At 37.9% G+C, this 12,066-nt stretch overlaps 1 long non-coding RNA gene across 1 annotated transcript; it reads right to left on the bottom strand.

Annotated features, from left to right (window-relative positions):
- Positions 1-6,739: 6,739 nt before the first annotated feature.
- Positions 6,740-10,224, bottom strand: LOC117293218. Its single transcript, XR_004519385.1, has 3 exons — positions 10,040-10,224; positions 9,151-9,247; positions 6,740-8,111 (listed from the first exon to the last, which is right to left on the bottom strand). It is a non-coding gene; the product is annotated as an uncharacterized LOC117293218 (long non-coding RNA).
- Positions 10,225-12,066: the final 1,842 nt, after the last annotated feature.

Below are 12,066 nucleotides of genomic sequence, written 5' to 3'. Positions count from 1 at the left end.
TCAAGAGTGATTACCAAACAAATACAGCCTCCCTTTAAAACAAGACCGAACAAGCTGTGACCTGCGAACCTAATATCGAAGCACTGATTGCTTTCAGGTTCTTAATGTAGGACTACCGAAAATTCTCAAAGGAACGCAATGACCAAATAATGACGTTCTCCCCCATTGCCCCAGGAGACAAAATTCAGTCCTCCGTTGCAATAATTTCGTGTTCATATCAGCATTTTGTTCATACATTGATGTCTTGGTTAGATACGAAATAGATCTCGGTTGGATATGATGGCGTGCATATTAGCTATCTGAAAGCTGACAAGGCTTCGACGAAGACAACATGAACATTCATATTGGAGATTTGTGAAATATTCAAACGACGATACCAAACAAGACGTGTGTTGCTTTGATTTAACAACTCGAGTCATTAGGTCCTGAAGCCGATCTAAATTTCTTTACTTCAGAAAAAGAAGAGATTAAATCTAACACACAGGGCAAAAGATAATGTAGTGGGGTTGCAATACACATGTGTTAAGATCAGATTTATTTATTAATTTCAAACAAAAAATCAGATGCTTTGATTTAACGACTGACGTCATACGGTCCATAGCCGATCTAATTTTCTTTAGGAATGAACGATTTCGATTTACATGACGTTTCATGCGCCTTGAACACCCAGCAGGGTGGATATGTGCGCATTACAAGTCTTATTATTATTATTATTATTATTATTATTATTATTATTATTATTATTATTATTATTATTATTATTATTATTTTTATTATTATTATTATTATTATTATTATTATTATTATTATTATTATTATTATTATTATTATTATTATTATTATTATTATTATTATTATTATTATTATTATTATTCATGACACAGGGTGTTAAAGCCATTGGACACTTTCTGAACAGAACAAACATTAAAAGTTCACAGATTTACAAATAACTTTGTATACAGGCTTTACTTTTTGAGAAAACATTTAAACAATAAATTCTCGATACACAGAATAACGGATTTATTTATAACACATTTCATGTCACGGCAAAACGTGCGGAAACAAGGGTGGGTTTTCCCGTTATTTTCTCCCGACTCCGATGACCGATTGCGCCTAAATTTTCACAGGTTTGTTATTTTATATGTAAGTTGTGATACACGAAGTGTGGGCCTTTGGACAGTACTGATTACTGATGTTGTGCGATTGTTTTAAAAGCAGTGGCAAATTTGGTAATTACTCAAAATAATTATTAGCATAAAACCTAGACTTGGTAACGAGTAATGGGGAGCCGTTCAACGCATAAAACATCATGAGAAACGGCTCCCTCTGAAGTAACGCAGTTTTCGAGTAATTTTCCACGAATTTGATTTCGAGACCTTAGATTTAGAATTTTAGGTCTTGAAATCAAGCATCTGAAAGCACACAACTGCGTGTGACAAGGGTGTTTTTTCTTTTATTATTATCTCGCAACTTATCTCGATGACCAATTGAGCTCAAATTTTCACAGGTTTGTTATTTTATGCATATCTTGAGATACACCAAATGAGAAGACTGGTCTTTGACAATTACCAATAGTGTCCAGGGTCTTTAAGTTTAAACTTCAAGGCACTGCAGCCGATTTCACAAAACGCTACTAGGATTAATCATATCTTGAATAAGGACGAGTAGCTTGTCCTAAGGATGGGTTTAATGCATCCTAACGTCTATGGATACGGAACTTAACTCGTCATAAGTCCTAAGATTAATCCTAAGTTAGGAAGAGTTTGGTGAAATCGACGGCTGGACACCTTTGGTCGTATTCTCACAACATATGCACAAAATAACAAATCTGTGAAATTTATGGCTCAGTTGGTCATCGAAGTTGCAAGAGAATAATGAACGAAAAAACAGCCTTGTTTCTTTAAATATTGTGTGCTTTTAGATGCCAAAAAGAGGTTTCATGCCTGAAGTCTTTTTTGAGGGTGAAATTTGCTCTTTCGCAAAAACCATCAGATGGGGCCGTTCCTTACAATATTGTATACTTTATCTACAGCTAAAATATGAGTAACTACCTATAGTGTCCAGTGTCTTTAAAGTTTTCGATTTCAAAACATCTGCAGCTTTCCGGACGTGTTTCTTACAAGCGTTATGACCGGCAGCTTTAACACCAACGTTCCGAACTATTAAGTGTTAGAATAACATCAATTTTTTCACATGATTATCCCGAAGTGTTCTTATAGTGTCCACACTATTGGTGTATTTTACGTGACTTACATTTAACAAAAATTGTAAGCTATTTCCCTTGAAGATGAACAGTGTTCGAAACCACATATTCGGCTTTTTTTCAGAGCCAACACTCCTCTAAAAGGTGATCTACGCACGGGTTGTACCCGCAAGCTAAGTTACTTCTCATTTTCCCACACCATAAAAAGCTTCAAACATTACGTACTATTGGGTGGCTTCGTCCTTTTTGTTTTGAAAACATGATTGAAATGGACAACCTCCATACAACGTCTGGTGTCACCGATAGAAACTTTCAACTTGTATGATTATGATGTACACGTCAGATGGATACACATGTCCTTCAGATGGGACATAAAACCTTTTATAGATCCCACATTTACTACTGACTGGTTTTGTCATTTTCTTTATGCTGAAATCATTTAAATTGACAACGCTCAATTTACGTCGGATGTCAACGAAAAAATCTGACATAATTAGATGTACATTTCGGACGAATACACATGTCCTTCAGAGGGTACATAAAACCTTTATAAATCCCATATTTACTGTTGGGTGGTTTCGTCATTTCATTTACGCTCAAATCATCTAAATGGAAAACCTCCTATTTTTATCTCGGATCTCAACGATAAAATGTTTATCTTAAACGATAATGCATCATCGTGTAAGATGAACATTTCGGATGGATACACATGCCCATATAAATTTGGTTTGTAGTAACACCATGTGTGTGTCTACCTTGCCAGAGTTTGTTCTTTAGAGAACTGTATTGCTATATATTCTACTAAATACATAGATTTATCGGATTTATCGGATTGTTCGGGAGACCTCTCAGTTCTGAAAAGAACTGCCTGCTTTTTAACTACTACCAGGGCGAAAGGTATAGACAATTGGCTGGGACTACTACTTAAGCTTACAAAAGATCGTTATTAACTGCACTACCACGGAGTGAGTTCTTAAATTGGTCTCATTGTTTCGACTAGGTTACTCTAGTCATCATCTGGAGGCTGATGTCCTTCAGATGGGTCATAGAACCGTAGGTCCCATTCGCTACGAAAAAGTTTATGCACCGGTGTTTTATGGCAGTGGCTGCTGAATGCGTCGCCACATTTGTAAACCTTAAATCATTCTCATAATTTAATTATTCTGAACCTGTCTTAAAAAAAAAGGTTTCTGTTTGGTCGAGCGTCTTGCGAGCTGGTAACATGCTCTGACTATTTTAAAGGGAATGTATACGTTTGGTAACAACTCTTAAAATTAATGGCAATCAAAACCATGGTTGCAATACTAAAGCAGCATTCAATAGCATAACAAGCATTTCGATAAATATTTCCGTTCGAAGTAATTTGGTTATGTAAAAGTGTAACAATTTGTATTTTCTAAAATTGGATCTGAGAATCGTATATTATCAGTAACATTTCTAAAATAACCGGTTATTCTTCCTGTGTGGACATAATTCGCTCTGGATTTGCGATGATATCATACAAAACGCGACCATGAAGTCGTGAAAAGAAGTTTTCAAATTTTGTTTTTTATTGTATATGATATCTACATTTAAATAGGATTAAAACAACTTTGTAGTCACTATTGGTCAACAGTCTGGGCTTTTATTGTTTGCATGAGGCAAAACAAAAATCGAATAAAATTGTAGCCAGCATCGCAATCATTAGACAAGGGTCTAACAGTTATTACTCTTAAATATAACTCATACAGCGGCAATTTACAACACACTCTTGTAATGAGCCAAGTTGGGATTTAAACTTCCATGTCAACGCTTATGAACTGAGGTGTGGGAACGTGAGTACCCCCGGGAGTGGACTGCAATCAAGCCGTACATCAGGGGTAGGATTGATTGAGATCGACCCTCGGCCTACGGAACATAATTGCCTCAAAGCATTGGTACAATATCTTTAAAAAATCCCTTCAGTTATTAATAATATTCTACAATACTAGGCCTATAATGTGCCGGGCATCAGCAATGATGTTGAGAAGACCACGGTGTAGAGTGTATGAGTAGTAGATGGGGAAAAAGTGCAACCTACTTCACTTAAGTGTCGAAATTGGAACCTGTACTTGTCATGCTCTTGAGGTCGTATAATACTACCCATTTGGGTCGATAGTTCATTCTTATAAACCGGGGCAGATTCTAACCGGTGGCGCTCAACAGCAACTCGTCCCGTGAGACCCGGTAGAAGAGTGCAGGCTGTCTGCCTTGAAATCTACTGGGAGAGGCAGTAGTATTGTGAGGGTAGAGTGAGCCTCGTCGCACTGGAGGTGTGGAGGTATTTGAACATATTTTCCCCTTTGGGGGTTGGTGGGATTTAATTTTATAGAGCACCATCCCGAGGTTTGAATGGTTGGAGAAGAAAAACCAATCATTTAAGGAGATTTTGTCGTAAAAGGGGGCTGTGAACCCAGTGGTACTTATCCAAATTGTTTTCGGGGAGGGAAACATCCTTCGAAATAATTGTCCGTAGATGAATTCAAATAATGTTTTCAAACAAATTTATTCCGCCTGATGTGATGCAACGTTGGAGTGGACGTAGGCGTAGGGGCCTACGTGACTACCGACCAGATTCACAACCGCGGAGGACGGTTGTGACTGTGGGTCACGTTGAGGAGGAGGAGTTTAAGCATGTCGAAAGCATGACAATCTCAAATTGGACAAACTTGTAGTAAGTTTTAGATGTGCTTTGATAGACATGGGTCCAATACAAGACAAACTGAAGGTTTTGAATAGTCTTTTAATTACTAAATGGAACAACTAACCTGCTAAGCTAGAATGCATAGTCTTGTGGTAGTTTACTTATAAACAAATCAATGTTTAAGCTTATTTTAATAATTGTTATTGTTGGTCTGTTGATCTGTTAAATCATTTTACTCTGACTGCAAGTATACTTTTTTAAAGTAACGGTTTCCCCTTATTCTCATCGTTAAGACAAAGGACCATAATGTAACGCAAATATTGTGCTGAAATATTTGGAACCTCTATAAAGATTTTGAAACAATTCAGTAAGTAAATAAATAAATAGTGATTTTACGAACACGGTACACCAGGATAGGGTGGTATTTTGAGAGATTACGATCAGCACACACTCTCGTCAAATTGGTTAACTCTCACAAACAAATACTTTTAGTCCTACTTGTCGTTGCTGAGATCCGCAAATCGGACAAAGATACAAGGCTACAGGCGAGACATAGTGATCGACAGAGGTCTAGTTACGAAAAAAACCTTCGACACCGAGGGGCAGATCGACTCCAGATGGAACATGGATACAGAAACTGAATCTGTCGAGGCCAAAACTAATGTCTGACATCACGGGTAAAACTGTATCCACAAGTTCGACACCGACAAACAAAGATACCAAGATGTTCGACACCAAGAATAAGACAGAACCCGGGCGTCAAACATTGACCCAAAACAGTAGACACCATTACAAGAAATCTAGACCGGCCTCGAAGACCTGCAAATACATATCTATCATCACTGCTTTTTGCAGGTGGTAAACTTCATTACTCGAATTCCTTTCTCAATAATACGCTGTAAAATCAATCTCAGTTCGTATAGATGTTGATTTTCCCCATTCCAGCCGTTATCACCACAACGTTATGTTATCCAAGTGCAAACTATGTCATGAACCCATTTTATTGAAAATTATATTGTATGAAAATAAAACTGCCCCAAGGCATGGCCGTTCGATAACTCGAGGAACTTTTTATTGTCCCATTTATTGACTGATGATCCATTTGGGGGAACGGGAAGACATGCCTCAGCCATATTTTATGACATATTGATTTAACCTCCTTTCTGGAGCACCCCTGTTAATAACTACACCCTTTTGGTGTAACCTCTTCTAGTAATCAAAGGCAAAAATGAAGCTGAAAAAATCTGTGAATATTCTGACTCATTTGGTCATCGAAGTTGCAAGAGAACAATGAAAGATAAAACACCCTTGTTTGCATACCATTGTTTGTGTGCGTTCAGACGCATGACAAAAGGCTTCAGCTGAAGTATTTTATTATTTGAGTGAGAAATTACCTCTTTAAACAAAAATATGTAACTTCAGAGGGAGCTGTTTCTTACAATGTTTGATTCTATCAACAGCTCCCCGTTGCTTACGCTTATAGTTATTTTGAGTTGTTACCACCATGGTGTTCATCCCATGCCTTTAAACGTCACACGCTGAGGCTATATGGCTTTTGTAGCCGAACACGTCGATACAGACTATGAGCGTTTTCGAATCGAAGGCTCAGGCTTGAGGCTTCAGGCTTGGGATTTTCAGGCTCCGGCTCAGTGAGGCTCAGGCTTCACAATAAACAACATGGCGACGAAATTGTTTCGAACACTTCGGCTTCACGGGATTAGGCTTCATGTGGCCCTCGTAGTGGATCATGGGGGAAATAATAATGCACGAGAACAAACGTGCGTCGTCTGCTTTTTGTGTGTGAGGCATTTATTTAATGATAGTAAAAAAAAAAAAAAATAACACCACCACAAAACACATAATCATACCATTTGTATTGTAACAAACGCATATTTGCTTTCTGATGGTTTAATATTGTAAAAATACCTCAATAACTTAGAGCAGCCCACTTTTTAGCTTCACTTGATTGTAAAATGACTTATTTTAGTGAAAGCCAACAAATGATGGTTGTTTTCATCAACAACGAAACGGACCAAAAATGTTCTGAAAACATAGCTTTATTTTGTTGTAATATATGTCAACAACATGCCTTGCATTGAAACTGGAAAGCAGGGAAATTTCGAAAGGTATGTTCTGTTATTTGAAAACTATAGTATTCTTTTAGAATAAAAACAACATTACTCTGACTATCAAGCAAAAACTGCATACAAGCTATACTGCACTACAATGAAAACTTTATTTTATCATAAATTGAGTTACTTTTAAACAAAAGAAGTATCAATTTACAGCAATTGATTGTTTAAATAACTTTTTTTAAGATTACAAAGACGGTGCTAATAAATAATTGTTTGTGTTCTCCCATTAGGCTGGGAAAATGTTAGGTTACTTAACAACTTTTAAGTTCATTGCAATTATGATGATCTCCACTTTAAAGTCAAGAAACATGATTATTTCGTCAACTGTTAGGTTAGTATTTCGGAATTGTCAAGTTTTTTCTAATTGTATTTTTCAGCTGTAGAATAGTTGTTAGCAAAAAATTGCAAATAAGGACAGGTCAGTTTGCTTTATGTTACTTTACAGAGTTAGAATTGAGCTTTATATCTTTATCGACACTGGTGAAGTTTCTTCTGCTTAATCACCAGTGATATTTCCTCTACTGATGACTAAGCCTGAGCGACTAGTGTGACAGACAAGTGTCGAAGTGGAGACTATTGATTGCCTTGTCGAGTTACAAATACCATTTTTCAACTACTCACGTTACTCGACGTGCTACCATGACTACTAAAAAATAGTCACGACTAGGAAACTTTCTAGGACGATAGGTGGCAGCAGACTTACTGGGTAAAGCCATGTTCGCAGAATTATGTGCAAGCTCATAACTACGTAAACAATGGAAGTTTACCCGGTAAGTCTGCTGCCACCTAGCGTTGGAAAGTCTCCCATTGTGTCGCTCTTGCCTGTTCCCTACAACTTCAATCCTTTTAGCACAAATTTTACTTGATTGGGCCTGCGGCAAACAACTTGCCGCAATGTATCTTAGGAGTTTAAAATAGTCACAACTAGTGGCAAAGTCGTGACTACAATGTTTTTGACACTAGATGAGTAGTAAACTTCACTTGTTGCCCAGGACTACTGGTGACATCTTATATTGTTCTGAAATGAACTAACAGGTCTTTCGCTTTGATGCGGAACTGGCTAGCACATGTTACGCTTCTCACATTGATGCTTTTCTGCAGATCCTTGTAACTGAAATGAGAAGAAGATACAATCTTATGAGTATGATCAAATAGTCAATGCTTGAGTAGGATCAAATAATCAATGCTTGAGTATAATCAAATAATCAATGCTTGAGTACATGTATGATCAAATAATCAATGCAGCCCTCAACATTATAAACTGCAAAATTATAGCATTATCATACCATTTGGGTGATCATTGTACAATGTATCTAAACAAAATTGATTTTTAGCTCTTGGGATTTAATGTTGGTTTAGAGAGTTTTCTTTCTATTACCCCCCCCCCCCCCCTTAGATATAAAAAACAAAGGTTAACATTCAAGAGGGGATTGACTTGGAAGTCTCTCGAACTCCAGATCACCACTGATTATCGGAAACATCTCAAAAGGATGTCGGGTTAGCCTTGCTAAGCCTTGCTAAGGCAGTCAAATTGTCACTCCGAAAAAACGCAACTACCGTATACATTGTACACTGAGCGTAAAATTAACCACATCCGGCACATCGCACGACACGACGCCCCCGTACACAGCCTCCGCATGCGGTTAGTGGTACGAGTGCGGATTACTTCAGCAATGTGACAGTGTATACGGGTGGGTCGTGCGGTGTGATTACACACTACGCACAGTGTATAAGGGTAGGTTTAGACCGTCGTCTTTTTCTGAGTGAATAATACCACAGCCTTGATATTTATAGTATTCATTCTGGTTTTAACCCATAAACACCGATGTGGTGTTTGCACTATATACTCAATACTTACCGGAGTAAAAACCAAACTGAATACTCGTAACCTGGTGCAATTTTAATATCATTTGCAGTTCCGGCTGCTAAAATTTAGGATTCAAACTGCCTCAGCTACTGGGCAAACTCGGTGGTCTAGTTTACCATGAAACTGCTCTAGAATTGCAAAGGTTGTGGGTTCGAATCCCACCTGAGTAATTTGCCTGTGAAGTTTGTTTTCACAAAACTCAGGTAAGTACTGAGTATACAGTGCTTATATAACACACATTGGTGTATATGGGTAAAAACCAATTTTGTGATTCATACCGTACCTGACAGATATGGGCAGTGTTCAAGTATCCTTTTGCCCCTATTTGACTTGAACCTCGGCCGGGTGGTTTTCCTCACACCAAAATCACTCTTCCAACTCTACATTGTACAATGAAAGTTAATACAAGTAAGAATGTTGATGAATGCCAGTCCTCTTCTACAAAAAAGTTGGAATCCTTAATCCACAAGCAAAAGGTGTTTTTCTAGCAAAGTCCCCCCCATCTCAACACCCAACCCATATAGCCTCTGCTTGATAAGTTGATGCAGGTGTACATGTATCATCATTCATTCATTCATGGCTAATATTTAAATTTATGTAATCATGTAACCTTTTTTTTTAGTTGCCAAGAAATGTATTTCCCTTCAGAAAACTCAAATAAATTACTACCCGGTACATCAGTCAGAAGTAAACAATATGAAATATTATTATTAAAAAAGTAGGCCTACAACAAAAACATTCTTGGAAAAAAGGAACAAAGCGAAATATTATTCATAAGTAACAAGAGTGTTCAATGTAATGTTTATATAAAATAATCGGTTCAGCTTAAACGAAACCGCAAGATTTATAACTAATAATATCACTATCCAGCTCTCGGCCTTGGGATTATAAAAACTAATAAACAACTGTCGTTTTTAATCAGCAGACAAGGAATTTAAATTTTCTGCCAACGAAAAATAAACCATAACCAAGTTAAGAAGACAGGCCCTACTTTCACAAATATTATCCTGTCAAATAATTCCCGAATGTAGCTTATCTTCATCAGTAAATGTTGAGAATAAAACCAAAAGACAATTTTCACGAATTAGATGCAGCACTAAGTTTATGGGCACACGTCATTTTTAACGCGAAGTAAATTATCATAAAAATTTACATTATATATCAAAACTTACCTTAATATCATTGATGCAAATTGTTCGCCTTCTCATGGGTGATATATCAGGTGAAGACTGTTGTTATTAATAGTAAAACACAATCAAAAGAGCCAAATTTGTCAATTTTATTGAACGGTAACCGAGGATTTTAATGGCTGCCGCAAGAAAAAGATTTATCATCACGAATCTGACGTCATGAAGCCTGACGAAGCCACCTCTTGAGGAGGCTTCGCCTGGCGCTGTTTTCAGCCAAAATCGAAGCCTCAAATTCGAAGCCCGATCCGGAGCCTCCGATTCGTACGCGGCTTCAAAATGGCTGCATCAGTCTGAAGCCCAAGCCTGAGCCTGAGCCTTCGATTCGTAAACGCTCTATGGTGAAGCAACTTGTTGCTCATAGAACGAGGTCGTCGTTTTGGGACCGATCTGCCGCAGGGCATTACTCGCGGAATCAATTACCGTTACAATTTCAATTCATTAAAATTGTGTACTGTCCAATCTGAATTTCGCACACAGCGAAAGCTATAGGCCCTTTCGAAACTATGGATAAGACCTTGGGTCCAGTTTCGGCTCTGTCTGCCCTTTTGATGAAGTTCCATAATACCAAAAGTGCACGTTTTCGAATTTACTGACACAGCCTACACAAGAGCCGGACCCGAAAGTAAATGTTTCGAAAAAGCCCTCTTTTATCGAGGCCGAAAGGATAAATTGGTCAGGACTCTTTTGGTTAGACTCTTCAACACTATTCAGTCGGAGCCAGGGAACAAGACGAAAATACTGTACACGGTGCTTCTGTGTCGATTACAGCAAATGGTGACAACGACATGTCAATCTCTTCATAGTCTAAATTCAACACCTTGTAATCACGCCTATAAAAGCACGACCTGATTCAACTAGTAGCCTCAGTTGTATTCACCAACTGCAACATGTATTGACTATTTCACATAATATAGTCTCCTTCAAATACAAATACCGGACGAGGCAAGGCTAGAATACTAATTCATCTTTACTCCCAACAATAATCATTTTGAAAGCATTTTTGAAATCAACTATAGTAGCCTCAATTCAACAAGTTTCACTCAGCAACTGCAGCATGGCTTGATGGTAATTATTCTCCTTCTAACGTTCAACGTATTCTAACGAAACGAGGCAAGACTAGCATATAAATTCACCCTTTTCTCTAAAAAAACTTTCAGGGTGTGACCCGTTTCTAATTAACAGCATTACCGCAAAGCAAAGCCCCGTAGCTACAAAGACGCGCCCGTGTTTGATCCAAGGTTTCACCCACTCCCGACGCCTGGCACAAGGGACCGCTAACCAATGCACAACGTGTGTTTCCAATGCTTGGCGAAATTAGATCGTGAATTTTGTGATCCGGTGTGCAAACAAGGAGGCACAAGGGAATGGAAACGGAGGTGTGATATTATCTTCATGCAGCTCTATTTGAGTGATAATGGTGTACTGAGGGATTCCTTGCTCAGGTTTATTAGTATTTTTTGTTCGGAATACCCGACAGTCCTCATTTACCCGTATACGAGTTTAAAACAAGGAGAATTGAAACTAACTTCCTCAATTTGTTTTAATCCGAAGATTACAGTTTGAGAGAAGATATTTAGGAAAGCATCTTATCGCTAGTCAAACACTTTTTGTCGTTGTTGTTTCACTCTGTTATTTAATATAACACCGGGAGATATTCCACTTCCTCTATCTTGTGTACTAATGAGTACTATCGATTACAAAGTATATTTACCAGTCTAATACGAACCCTAGGGGTTGAAAAGCCGGTAATAAGAGTATTTTTCTTATTCGCATTTGGAAATATTGGTTGCGTTTGGCAATATTGATGGCATTTGGTAATGTTTCACTGAGCGTCGCTTTCAGATTGCTTTATCTCCTTTTCCAAAGCCCTTTTAAGTCAATATAGGGGTCGAGGCAGTAGGGATACAGCTATCCCCGTGTCTTTTTAAAGGCACTGGACACGTTTGGTAATTGTCAAAGACCAGTATCCACGTACGTTTGGTGTATAACATAAGCATAACATAAAAAGC

The sequence above is a fragment of the Asterias rubens genome, chromosome 8 (assembly GCF_902459465.1).
Source record: "Asterias rubens chromosome 8, eAstRub1.3, whole genome shotgun sequence".
Lineage (NCBI taxonomy): Eukaryota > Metazoa > Echinodermata > Asteroidea > Forcipulatida > Asteriidae > Asterias > Asterias rubens.
Note: the sequence above shows the minus strand (reverse complement) of the source record. Positions and strands in the feature narration are given on the sequence as shown.